A 14,866-nucleotide genomic window follows, 5' to 3' on the forward strand; every position below is an offset into this window, starting at 1 on the left:
TGAGCCATGGGGTATCTTGGGCAGGACTTTCCCTAGACCCTGAAAACCAGCAGGCCCTGAACTGCCCCCAGGGGCTTCCCTGTCTCCCGCTCTCCTGAGGTCCCTTGGGACATGCAATGAGCCCACCATCCTTGCTTCCTCCCTGTTCCCTCCCTCATAGGCACACCCCGGCAGAGGAACACACGCGTACACCAACACCTGCACTTTCTTCGCCTTTCTGCACTACCAGGAGACTGGAAGTGCCTGGAGGCATGCCACGCTCACACCTTGTCTCTCTTAGGATGCCTGTGGTTTTGCACGGACAACCTACCTTATTAGCATGTCTTGCATTTTCTGTCGCATCGTGCCAGTGTGTGCCACCCTCATGGAGAGAGCGTGCTGGCTGATGGGCTGATCCTGGGCAGCCCTGGTCCAGGACTTTCCCGGGTCTCCTTTTTATGTGTGTGGAACAAGTCTCCAGTGCAGCAGGCAATCTGTGTCTCTTTCTCCTTCAGGTCTCTTCCTTCTCAGCAAGACCTTAGCCTCCTCAACCATCCCAGGTCCTCTGTATCCGCATCCACCATTTCCGCATGCCGGCTCATGTCCGCACAGACTGTGGGCTCCACAGGCGGTGGTTTGAAATCCCCACACCACTTGATTTGCCCTGGGTGAATCCAGAGACCATGCACCCGCTCTTCCTGGTCCAAACACATACTACAACACGGGAGAAATGGTGAGCGTGTTTCTGTATTTCCTCTAATTCCAGATGTCTGGAGCCAAGTTCCTGTGTTACTACTGGCCATCCTTTCCTCATTCCCATCCTGGACAGGGTCACTGCGGAGATACAGTGAGCAACCACCCTCAGACTTGTGATGCCTTGTGTCTCCTCTTCTGGTTGCTTGGCATCTCCTCTCTTGTTGCCTTCATCTCTGCTTTTTCCCTGGACCAGACACACACACACACACACACACATACACACATAAACACAGGCAACACAAGCATACACGTGTATACAATTACAGGCTTGATACAGAGACACAAACGTGTACAGGGAACACAGGTGTTTCAGGAGCTGAAGGCACCATGTCCAGCACTGTTGGAGATGGCGTCAGTAGGCACCACGTCCTGCCCTTGGAGCTCCCTGTCCACCTCCTCCCTGAGCACTTCCGTATTTTCCGAAGGCAGCCTGAAGCAGCTTCCAGCGCAGCATGTGTGGCTGTGGAGAGACGCCGATTGGTGGATGTGTAAATTCACAGAAGATCCCAAGGTCAGCACACAGGTGCCCTGGGACACCGGACAGGACGCCCTTTCAATGATAGGCTTTCCCAGGGTAAGGGGTGGGAGTGTAAGGCACAGGCATTCTTAAACTCATTGACTAACAGGAGGCTGGGGGATGGCTTGACACACGGAAAGAAGATTCTGACAAAGATACTTAATTCATCCTGTTTCTAGTAGTATCACCTGGACTCCCGCACTGAGGAAGACTTGCTTCACTTGGACACACCGAGTTCCAAAGCCCCCAGTCTCAGCAGGTCATGTGCTACATGCAGGACCCAAAGCCTGGCTCTGCAGCCAGCTTGCATGAGCCTGAGCATCCCCATTTGGAAAAGGACAGTGTCCTGGCCACGACACGGCTGTCCCTTCAGGGCCCGCCTCCAGACACCCTCCCCGCATGTGTCTCTGTCAGTTACCGCTCGGAGCAGAACTTTCCTTCCTCGGGTAATACGTCACAGGATTGTCCCACATGTCTTGACCAATGATCTGCTGGCAACACAAGCAAGGTCAGCCCAGGGCTGACCAGGCCCAAACACTCTCGTGAGCATCCAAGAACTCCAACATCAGTCATCAACTGTATGCAGGCCCAAAGCAACTCCACCTCAGCAATCCTGTTCGATCCTGGGCAGTTGTGGCCTGACAACCAGTTGAGAAATTTAAGACTCCTGATATACAGCCTGCAGCTGGGTGCTCCTCATTCAAAGTCCAAGAACCAGTGGAGTGGCGTGGAATAACGCGCCCTATACCCTGCAGAAAGACAGGGAACACAGGGGTGGATTCCGCAGGTGGATCATCCATCCCCTAACACACCTACACCTCCATGAAGCCATGTCTTACCAGTGATGTCAAGGTAATACTCCTTAATGATCACCATGTTCCAGAAGTAGGCGTTGTCCCCAAAGGAAATGATCACCTTGCCGTTGGACCTTGGATGGCTCTGCACCTGCACCTTCTAGGACAGGGATGAGGGTAAAGGTACAAGCTTCTAGGTGCCTCAGCTTGCCTCCCAGGCAGGCATTAACAGTTTCCACAAAACCTCTGCACATTCTCACATCACATGAACATAGATAACATGATCCCCCCAACTCCCCACCAAGTCCCGTACACGCATGCCCTCATTCTCCCTCACTGACCTTCACGTCAGTCTTGTAGTTAAGAAAGTCTTTATCTTGGTTGCTGATCATGACAGAAACGTGAGCGTGGTTCATAATCTGCTTGAGGTCAAGGAGCCATGCAGGCCACATGCTGGGCCTACTGAGGTTAAAATCACGAGTTTGCATTCTGCTTTTACTAAGAATTGAATTAGGACAGGTGCACTAGTTAGTTTGCGCTCTGCAGCATACATTACAACTCTAGAGCTTAAGTATCACAACCAAGTGCGTCTGCGCTCCGGACCTGGCATGCGGTAACGACTGAAAATGCAAGAAGCTTTTCACAATCACTGACCCCTGAGTTGAAACCGCTGCTGCTGCTGCTGCTGCTAAGTCACTTCAGTCGTGTCCGACTCTGTGTGACCGCATAGATAGCAGCCCACCAGGCTCCCCTATCCCTGGGATTCTCGGAGCAAGAATACTGGAGTGCGTTGCCACTTCCTTCTCCAATGCGTGCATGCATGCTAAGTCGCTTTAGTCTTATCCGACTCCGTGCGAACCTACGGACGGTAGCCCACGACGCCCCTCTGTCCACGGGATTCTCCAGGCAAGAATATTGGGGTGGGTTGCCATTCCCTTCTCTTATGTCAAACCACACATGCTACAAGCACTGAGCTTGCCCTCTGGAATACGCGCTTGTCAATACTGAGGCCGCCATCTAGAGGACGCTCGCCGGAACTACTTAAGTTTCCAATCTGGATCACCCTTTCCTGCCGCAATTGAGACTGTTAACAAGCTTTAGAACCAGTGCATTGCTGTCACTGAGACTGCACAGTAGAGCATACATCCCATCACTCCTAAACCCGGGCTCTTTAGGATATGGCCTGCCACTACTGAGCCTGTCCTTAAAACATGCCTGTTGTAAGGACACATACACTTCTGGTGTATTACACTCTGGATTCTGCATCCCTGCACTACTGAAATTGCCTTCCAGAGCAAGAGTTCATCACCGGCTGAACTTTCACTCTGAAGCATAAATATCACAACCATTAGCTTGTTGCTTTATAGGTAAGTCAGGCCACTACTCAACCGGCACTGTAGTTCAGGCGTGCCTGAACAGTTACTGAACTTGCACTCTGAAGTTTGCTTCTGGACACAACTGAGCCAGCACTCCTGTAGACAGAGTGAGTTTAAACACTGGAGGACATGCTACGCCTCTACTGAGCATGAGCTCAAGTGCAGGCATCCGGGCTCTGGTGAGAACATGCTCTAGTTGCACACATGCCACAGTAACTGAACGTGCAGCTGGGGGTACAGATCTCATGACTACAGAGTGAGCACATTTCATCATGGGTTTTGCACTACTGAGGTTTACTCAGAAGCATACCTCCCATCATGACTGCGTGTGCCTTCAAGAGCCAATGTTCTGACCCACTGAGACTGCGCTGTAGAGTAAGAATGCCTGAACTACACGACTGCACACTGAATCATGCAGCCCAGCAGTATAAATCCTAGCACTACAGCACACGTGTCACTTCTGAGTCCTTACACTAAGCAGGCATGGCACAGCTAGTGGGCATGTGGTCTAGAGCATATGTGTGGCCATTGCTAATTTCACACTCGGAAGCCTGTGTCTTGCCACTTGGAAGCCCAGGCCCCCAAATATTCATGTTTCAGCTACTGATTTTGCACCCTGGTACACTCCTTTATCACTGCTGAGCCTGCGTTATAGAGCATGAGTTCCGCTACTACTAATCTTGCTCGATGGCCTGTGTGCTTAAACCTGTGAGCCTACACTCTGCAGCTGAAAATTGCCAATGACTTGGCTTGCCCTCTGTTGCATATTTTCCCCACTCTTCTTCCTGCACTCTAGAGCAGGTGTCCCAACTACTGAGGTTGCACTCTGGAGGACCTACTCCAGGAGGCTGCTTTCTAAAACCCATATCCTACCCACGAGTGAACCGTCATTCTAGATCAACTGTGTGACCACTAGTGACCTTGAATTCTGAAGAATAAAGTCACTTCCTTGAGGTATTGCTCGAGAAGGTGCGTGCAACAATCACCCCAGTGACATTTTATACCAGCCATTTTGCTGCTAGTCACCCAGCACTCTAGACTGTGCAAGCTGTGAGTAGTGTACCTGTATATCTATGGATGATGTTGCCACCACTACAGACCTGGTGTGTACTTCATATTTCCTGCCTCAATTGAGCATGCATCACAATACACATATGCCACAACCCTTGCGCTTGCACTGTTGAGGGCTTGTCTTCCCACTACTGAGCTTGTGTGGCAGAGCAGGTATATCACATTTTCTGAATTTGATCTCTGGATATGCAACCAAAAATAAAAACCCAGCTTTCAAGAGAACATGTCCCTCAGCAGTCTGCACTCTTGAGCAAGGGCACTGCAACTCCTGAGACAACACTCTGAAGCACATGTAGAGCAGGCATGCTGCATCTGCTGAACTTAGCTCTTCAGCATGCCTCTCAACAGTGAAACACACTTTAGGCATACCCCTCTTCATACAGACCCATGATCTAGAGCAGGCATGCTTCAAATACTGAATCTTGGCTTTAGAGAACACGTGCTTCATCTCCTGAGATGGTGCTTTTGCGGATTCTCCCCACCACTACTAAGACTGTGCTCTCGAGCGGGTGTGACACAAACAGTAGGATGGCACTTTGGAGCCTGCATGCATCACCACTGCATCTCAGCTCTAGCCTGGAAGTACTGAAACAGCTTAGCTTGCAATCCGGAGCACACGTTCTGCCACTAGTGTGCTTGCACTTTAGAGCAGGCTGTCTGAAGCCATCCCATTGGCACTGGCAACATGCGTCCAGCCACTGCTGAATGCACACTAGAGCACAGTTCCTGCCACTATTGAGCATGTACTCTACCACAAGATGTCTAAAACTGCTCAGCTCCTTGCGGAGCATACCTCTTTCTACAACTGAACTTGCATTCTACAGGAAATGGTACACAAACACTGACCTTGTGCTCTAGAATTGGCACACCATACATAATTTTCTTAACATTTGAAGCATATGTCTGGCCAACACTAAATCCACGCTTTAGATCAGCTGTGCTAAAATCACTGAGCTTGCCCTCAAGAGTATATCTGAACTCCCATGTTATAGCACACCTACTACCACTGTGGATTCTGTGCTCTAAAACTCTCGTGAGATGAGAGAACAAGATGGTGGAGCTGTAGGTGGATGTGGAGTACTTCTCTCCATGGATACATCAGGCATACATCTTCAGGCACAGAAGAGTAATCAGAACATCAGCTGAAAGCAGACAGGAGTACCTGACAAGTGGAAAGGAATATATAGAACCACGCAAAACTCAGTAGGATGAAAGAACTGGGGGGAAATCAGGAGGGTTAGTAGGACTGGATCTGCCCTGAGTGGGTGAAGGCACTGAAGCTGAGGTCCAATCCCACATTGGGTCAATCGTCTGAATCATAGAATACACATTTAAAGCTGAGAGTGAAACAGCTGATCTGTGGAAAGCTAGGTGCAATGAGAATCAGAGGGTCCTTGCTGCAGCCGTCCATACCCTGTACAAGGGCATCTGTCCCCTGAAAGGCCCCGTGGCTGGGAGCTGCAGTTTAAGGACTTTGCGGCAATTCATGGGGAGGGCTGCTGTTTACTGGGGAGAGATGGAGAGAGGGGGTGTGAAGGAGGACACTGTGGTAGGGTATGCCTGTGGAGGAAAGCCTGGCAGCCATGAAAGCAAGGCAATAACGCCGAGTCACATGTAGGGGGTGGAGCAATCACCATAGCCTCTCTCTCCCCACATGCTAGCCTCACCAGTTACTACAATAGTGAGGCTGACCCATCAAATGCTGAACACACTGAAATGCACAGCAGGACACCACCCAGCGTCCTCCTTTAAGTGCCTGATGCACCATACTAGAGTAGAATCCCACTTAGGATGCTCCTTTAAGTGTCAAATGCACTGATTTACACAGTAGGACCCCAGCCAGGAAATTCTCTCTATGTGCTGACACATGGAACGACAGAAAAGGATCCCAGGCAAGGAAGCCTTCTGAATGGCTGAATAGGTGGAACTAGGGAGAAGACTGGCCAAAGAGGCCTTCTTCTCACCAGAAAGAAGAGCTCAAAAAAAAAAAAAAAAAAAAAGACTCTGACAGGGCCATAACTCCTGTGGTGTAGTCAGTCTGTGTCCCTGCACCCTGCCCATTTGACACCACCTGGGTCCCTCAAAGCCAAGCAGCTGCTCCACCTTCACAGTTAACTCTCATTGGAAAAAAACTGCTACAGGTTGAACAAAAAAAAAACCTGGCAACTAACTATTTGCACAGGATTGCTTCAGTCCTGTCTAACTCTGTGTGGAACACATTTCACCACTACAGAGAAGAAGCTCTAAAATGCGTATACTGGAACAGCTGATCTTTTCCAGTCTTGTAGCCACTGCTGAGTTTTCCAAATTTGCTTGCATGTTGACTTCAGCACTTTCATAGCACTATCTATTGGGATTTGAAATCACTCAACTGGAGTTCTCTATCTCCATTAGCTTTGTTTCTCTTGATGCTTCTTGCGGCCCACTTGACCTCACATTCCAGGATGTTTGGCTCTAGGTGAGTGATTACATCATCATGATTATCTGGATCATGGAGATCTCTTCTGCATAGTTCTTCAATCTTTGCTGTATAGATTGTTGCTACCTCTTCTTAATATCTTCTGCTTCTGTTCAGTCCGTACAATCTCTGTCCTTTATTGTGTCCACCTTTGCATGCAATGTTCCCTTGGTATCTCTAATTTTCTTGAAGAGATCTCTAGTCTTTCCCATTCTGTTGTTTTCCTCTATTTTTCGCACTCATCCCCAAGGAAGGCTTTCTTGTCGCTCTTTGCCCTTCTTCGGGACACCGTATTCACATGGGTATATCTTCCCTTTGCTCCTTTGCCTTTTGCTTCTGTTCTTTTCTCAATTATTTGTAAGGCCTCCTCAGACAACCATTTTGCCTTTTTGCGTTCATTTTCTTGGGGATGGTCTTCATCACTGCCTCCTGTACAATTTCATGAACCTCCATATGCAGTTCTTCAAACACTCTATTATACCTAATCCCTTAAATATTTTCTCATGTCCACTGTACCATCATAAGGGATCTGATTTAGGTCAAACCTGAATCATCTAGTGGTCTTCCCTACTGTCATCAACTTAAGTCTAAGTCTATAGCAGATACTGAGCTTCCACTCTGAACCTTCCTTCTTACAAGTATTTGTCCACCATTTTAGAGCACTTGTGCTGCACCTGTTTATCTTCACTCTGAAACACATGTACCGTCACTCCTGAAAGGATGCTCAAGTGCATGCATTTAACTCCTACTGAGCCTACGCTCCACAGTAGTCATGCCGATCTACTAAGCTTGCATTCTGCCGCATGCATCTTTCACTATTTAGACTATGATACTGAGGTCATGCTGCAACTGCATAGTGGCAGTCTCAAGCTTATCTTCTTCGACTTTCAGCTTTTATACCAGCACACGTGTTCTGCCCCTCCTAAGCCCACTTTCTTGAATAGATATGAAACAACTGTTGAGGTTGTATTCTGGAGCATGTCCCTGCTATTTCTGAATGCATTCTTTTTTATTTCTTCATATTTCTTTTAAAAAATGATTTATTTCAATTGGAATAGAATTACTGTGTATTACTGTGATGGTTTTTGACATGTACATCAACATGAATCAGCCACATGGATACATGTGTCCCCCTATCCTGAACACAACTCAAACCTCCCTTGTTACCCCATGCTTCTGGGTTCTTCCACAGCACAAGAGTTGCATGCATCTTTCGTGCATTGAACTTGCCCTGGTCATCTCTTTTATATATGGTAATGTACCTTCAATGCTATTTTCTCAAATCATCCCACCCTTGAACTCTCCCATTGGGTCTCAGCGTGTGTTCTTTATATGTGGATCTTTTTTACTAGCCTTCATGCAGAATCATTGTTACTGTCTTCCTAAATCCCATTTATACGCATTAATAAACAATATTTGCCTCTTTCTTTCTAACTTTTTTTTTTTTACTCTGAATAATAGGCCGCAGGTTGAACTGCCTCACTAAAAGTGACACAAATATATGTTTTTCTGTAGCTAAGCAATATTCTATTTGAATATATAGCACAACTTCCTTATATTTTCATCTGCTGATGTGCATCTAGATTACGTCCCTGTCATAGCTTTCGTAAAGAGAATTGTAATAAACATTGGGGCACATGTGTCTCTCTTGATTGTAATCCCCTCTGGGTATATGCCAAGAAGGGGGGTTGTTCAGTCATATGACAGTTCCAGTCCAAGTTTCTCAAGGAATCACCAAACTGTTCTGCATACAGGTTGTACCAGTTTGTGTCACCACTAGCAGGGTATTAGGGTTAGCTTTTCTCCACAACCTCCCCAGCATGTCGTGCTTGTAGAATTTCTGGTGATGGCCACTCTGAACAGTGTGATATGACTACACATTAAATTTCAATTTTTGTTTCTCTCATAATGAATGATTTTCAGCATATTTCATGTGTTTGTTAGCCATCTGTATGTCTTCTTTAAAGAAATGTCCGTTGAGGGATTTACCCCCTTCTAGTGATGCTGTGAAAGTGCTTCACTCGATATGGCAGCAAATTTGGAAAACTCAGCAGTGGCTAAAGGGCTGGAAAAGGTCAGTTTTCATTCCAGTCCCAAAGAAAGGCAGAGCCAAAGAATGCTCAAATCACGGCGCCGTTGCATCCATCTCACGCTAGTAAAGTACTGCTCAAAATTCCCCAAGCCAGGCTTCAGTAATACATGAACCATGAACTTCCAGATGTTCGAGCTGGTTTTACAAAAGGCCGAGGCACCAGAGATCAAAATGCCAACATTAGCGGGATCATTGACAAAGCAAGAGAGTTCCAGAATAACATCTATTTCTGCCTTATTGACTAGGCCAAAGTCTTTGACTGTGTGGATCACAATAAACTGTGGAAAATTCTGAAAGAGATGGGGATACCAGACCACCTGACCTGCCTCTTGAGAAACCTATATGCAGGTCAGGAAGCAGCCGTTCGAACAGGACATGGAACCACAGACTGGTTCCAAATAGGAAAACGAGTCCGTCAAGGCTATATATGGTCACTCTGCTTGTTTAATTTATATGCAGAGTATATCACGAGAAGTACTGGGCTGGAAGAAGCACACGCTGGAACAAAGACTGCCAGGAGAAATATCAGTCACCTCAGATATGCAGATGACACCACCCTTATGGCAGAAAGTGAAGAGGAACTAAAAACTTCTTGATGAAACTGAAAGAGGAGAGTGAGAATGTTGGCTGAAAGCTCAAAATTCAGAAAACTAAGATCATGGCATCTGGTCGCATGGCTTCATGGGAAATAGATGGGGAAACAGTGGAAACAGTGTCAGCTTTTATTTTGGGGGGCTCCAAAATCACTGCAGGTGGTGACTGCAGCCATGAAATTGTAAAAGACGCTTGCCCTATGACAGGAAAGTTATGACCATCCTAGATCGCATATTCAAAAGCAGAGACGTTATTGTGCCAACAAAGTTCCATCTAGTCAAGACTATGGTTTTTCCAATAGTCTTGTTAGGATATGAGAGTTGCACTATGAAGAAAGCTGAGCACTGCAGAATTGATGCTTTTGAACTGTAGTGTTGGAAAGGACTCTTGAGAGTCCCTTGGACTGCAAGGAGGTCCAGCCAGTCCATTCTAAAGAAGATCATTCCTGGGTGTTCTGTGGAAGAAATGAGGCTAAAGCTGAAACTCCAGTACTTTGGTCACCTCATATGAAGAGTTGACTCACTGGGAAACTCTGAAGCTTGGAGGGATTGGAGGCAGGAGAAGGGGACGACAGAGGATGAGATGGCTGGATGGCATCACTGACTCGATGGACGTGAGTTTGCGTGAGCTCCGGGAGTTGGTGATGGACAGGGAGTCCTGGTGTGCTGCAATTTGTGGGGTTTCAAAAAAGTCACACACGACTGAACTGAGCTGAACTGAACTGAACTGAAGCAACTGACAAAGAATTTATCTCAAAAATATACAAACAACTCCTGAACCTCAATTCCAGGAAAATAAATGACCCCATGATAGAATAGGCGACAGGAGTAAACAAACATTTCTCCAAAGACGACATACAGATGGCTAACAAACACATGAAAAGATTCTCAACATCACTCAGTATCAGAAAAATGCTAATCAAAACGATAATGAGGTACCATTTCACGCCAGTCAGAATGACTGCTATCCAAAAGTCTGCAAGCAATAAATGCTGGGGAGGGTGTGGAGAAAAGGGAACGCTCTTACACTGTTAGTGGAATTGCAAACTAGTACAGCCACTATGGAGAACACTGTGGAGATTCCTTAAACAAACAAACAAAAAAACAAACTGTAAATAGAACTGTCATACGACCCAGCAATCCCACTGCTGGCCATACACACCAAGGAAACCAGAATTGAAAGAGACACGTGTACCCCAGTGTTCATCACAGCACTATTTCTAATAGCCAGGGCATGGATGCAACCTAGATGTCCATCAGCAGACTAATGGATAAGAAAGCTGTGGTACATATACACAATGGAGTATTACTCAGCCACTAAAAAGAATACATTTCAATCAGTTCTAGTGAGGTGGATGAAACTGAAGCCTATTATACAGAGTGAAGTTAGCCAGAAAGAAAAATACCAATAGAGTAAACTAGCACATATATGTGGAATTTAGAAGGATGGTCATGATAAACCTGTACGTGAGATAGCAAAATAGACACAGATGTATAGAACAGTCTTTTGGACTCTGTGAGAGAGGGCGAGGGTGGGACGATTTGGGATAATGGCATTGAAACATGTATAATATTGTTTGTCAAACGAATCGCCAGACCAGTTTGATGCGTGATACAGGATCCTCGGGGCTGGTGCACTGGGATAACCATGAGGAATGGTTTGAGGAGGGAGGTAGCAGGGGTTTTCAGGATAGGGGACACGTGTATACCTGTGGCAGATCCACGTTAATGTATGGCAAAACCAATACAATATTGTAAAGCAATTAGACTACTCTTAAAATAAACAAATTTATATTAGAAATAAATCAAATAAAATTGTGTCCAACGTGAGGAAAACAACAGCATTTTTTGAACAATATCACTAAGTAAGCTTGAGTTGCAATTTTCTGGGTTCAAGGTGCCCTCATAAGTATGAGCCCTAACTCTTATTACAGAAAGAAGAGTGGAAAATGAGCTAGATGAAAGGAGAGCTTTTCAGCAACAAGATACGAATGTTTCAGCCAGAAAGATACTAAGTAACGTAGGGCTTCCCAAACAGTTTATTACGATCTTGGGAGCTAGCAGTGAGTGTGGTCACCTACATAAAGTTGCCTAAAATTATATTTTGACATCTATACATACATACACCTGTCTATGCATGAGTGTGTGTATGAAAAAAAGTGCAATGGCTTTTAATTCATGTTAGGTGTAATAGAAATGGGAAAAAAATAAAACCCAAATGTAGAATGATTCAAATTCTACTCGATTGTTGAATATTATGTAAGTTGAAATACTTCCAAATATGTTTTCTTGGCCGCATGTAAAATACGAGGACTCTTTTATATCACTCACCTCTCTCCGTTTCATAAATATATACCCATTTTCAAATGTTTGTCCAGTTTCATGACAAAATACTGATACAGAAATATATATAAATAATATATAAAATAGATGTTTTCATATCATAAACTATTGATAGCAAGCTTAGATTTTAGAATTATTTCCAACTCCATGCTCCATCTCAACAGGAAAGAGCCAAAGTTGTTGCTGACTCACTCACTCCAAGAGCTGGGAAACCTGAAAAAGAAACTGAACCTGCACTGAGATTTTGTGTCATATTTATGATCGAGCTCTAAGTCCGAGACTTGTTTTCCTTTATTGTACTAAGCAGTCCCTTCTTAAGACTGAAAAGCATGGACATCGAGAGAGAGAGAGGTAGGAGACTGTAGACGTCCTCATGTTCAACAGTAATTTTAATCGGAGAAGCTAGAAAAGACAGAAACTAAGGAAAGTAATCAAGCGATAGACAATAATAATGATTTAGCCACTAGTCAACCTCAAGGGTCTTTAGTCGCTCCTCAAGGGCCAGCATGGAGAAGGAAATGGCAACCCACTCCAGTGTTCTGCCTGGAGAATCCCAGGGATGGGGGAGCCTGGTGGGCTGCCATCTTTGGGGTCGCACAGAGTCGGACACGACTGAAGCGAATTAGCAGCAGCAGCAAGGACCATCGATGACATTCTGAGCAATCTCCTGTGAACAATTTTAGAGATGCTAAAGCCCAAACCAGGCTGAAATTTAAGTGCATAGTTGGAACTAGACGGTCAATGATGTGGACTCCCAATATCTAAGGCCACTAGTAGAATGTCCCAATATTGATCACAGACCCCATGTTCCACCCTCACTCAGCCATTAAAATATTTCCCCTGACAGTGTTTGGGGATTTGCGTCTTTGAAGCACCAGCTGCTAAGACACCTTGCTTGGTCCTACAATAAGCACTTTCCCACCCCCACCCCCCCGCTGCCCCTACTGAAACCCACAGTCAATTCAGAAATTTTTTTGTACAGAAGCAAGTAGACCAAGTCTGCTAGGGTAACAGGACTGAATATTAAGAATGTGTGTATAGAAGGATGATACATCACTTTTATTTCAGAAATAAAGTAGATTTATTGATGTGAGTTTTCGATAACCCTGTATGCGAGATAGCAAAAGAGACACAGATGTATAGAACAGTCTTTTGGACTCTGTGGGAGAGTGAGAGGGTGGGATGTTTTGGGAGAATGGCATTGAAACATGTATAATATCATATATGAAATGAGTCGCCAGCCCAGGTTCAGGGCATGATACTGGATGCTTGGGGCTGGTGTATTGGGATGACCCAGAGGGATGGTACGGGTTGGGAGAAGGGAAGGGGTTCAGGAAAGGGAACATGTGTATACCTGTGGCGGACATATGTTGATGTATGGCAAAATCAATACAATCATGTAAAGTAACTAACCTCCAATTAAAATAAATAAATTTCTTTTAAAAAAAAAGAAATCATCCAAAAAGCTCCATACCTACATTGAAACCAAGCACCACCAAGAGCCAACAAGTTCCAGAGGAAGACATACCATGCACATTCTCCAGCAACACAGGAACAGAGCCCGGAGCTTCAATATACAGGTTGCCCAAACTGCAAACCCATAGACATCTCAAACCTCACTACTGGACACTTCATTGCCCTCCAGAGAGAAGAGATGCAGCTGCACCCACCGGAACACTGACACAAGCTTCCCTAACCAGGAAACCTGACAAGCCACTCGTCCAACCCCAGCCACAGGGAGGAACCTCCACAATAAAGAGGAACCACAAACTGCCAGAAAGAGAAAGGCCATCCCAAACACAGGAACCAAAAAAAAGCCAACAACTTGAGTAATGAGATTTTGCATGCTTCATGGTTTTGGTTACTATTTCTGTCAGCAGTCTGTATTTGAAGTTGATGCTGAAGTAAACACTTGGTTGAACATTACCCTTCAATTGCTAGGAGACCAGTGACTTTGTCATGTCACAACTAACCTTCGATTGCTAGGAGACCAGTGATTTTGTGATGTCACAGCTGTTTGACTGGGAGGACCTCTGTGCTTGTCCAGAGAGTTTCTCTCTGTAGGCCAGCCAAACATCATTTGAAGTTGCATTGTGTAAAAGCAGACAAATGAGAAAATTATCTGAAGAAAGCTTTCCCTGAGATGGCACATATTTCTTCAGAAATTCAAGATGGACCTCCTAAAGATGAATCCACTGGTTCAGAAACCTCCATTAGATCTTATTGGTATGATTATACACCTGGGGACTCAGTTTTGAGATCTATGAGTGAAGAATGTGCTTTTCAGGCTTTGTCTGAGGATCTTGTGATCAAAAGGCCACACTACACATATTCTGTCTCTGAAACAGATGATGTGAATGATTTTCTTTCACTCACATTTCCACAAAAGCTTTGGAATATAGTTGAAAGTGATCAGTTTGAGTCTATTTGGTGGGATGAGACAGGCACATGTAGAGTGATCAGTGAAGAACTCTTTAGGAAAGAAGTCTTGGAAAGAAAGGAGCCTTTCAGAATATTTGAAACCAAGAGCACGAAAAGTTTAATTCGACAGCTTAATCTTTATGGATTTAATAAAAACCGACAAACCGTTCAAAGATCGGCTTCACTACCTGTCTTTCTGGAAGAAGAAAACAACATCTCTCTTTTGCGTAAGGTATTCCAAAATTTTCACTTATCGGCAATATGTCAGATTAAATCATGTGACCTAGAAAGCGTGTTCATATATGTGGCTCAAACGGAGTTGAAACTTGAGGTAACAAATTATTGAAAAAGTTTTATCTTTTTGAAGTTGAGAACAGCTGGAGGTTAGAATATTGGATGTTTAACAAACCTTCCTAGTAACTTGAAACCAGATACAAGTTCTGAAGCTACTTAAAGTGGTATTTAC

The 14,866-nt window shown here is 45.1% G+C and overlaps 1 pseudogene; it reads right to left on the reverse strand.

Annotated features, from left to right (window-relative positions):
* Nucleotides 1-1,662: 1,662 nt before the first annotated feature.
* The window catches only part of LOC128070982 (testis-specific Y-encoded protein 1-like), a 35,795-nt pseudogene continuing 22,591 nt past the window's right edge, over nt 1,663-14,866 (reverse strand).

Source organism: Budorcas taxicolor, chromosome Y (assembly GCF_023091745.1).
Source record: "Budorcas taxicolor isolate Tak-1 chromosome Y, Takin1.1, whole genome shotgun sequence".
In the NCBI taxonomy this organism is placed as follows: domain Eukaryota; kingdom Metazoa; phylum Chordata; class Mammalia; order Artiodactyla; family Bovidae; genus Budorcas; species Budorcas taxicolor.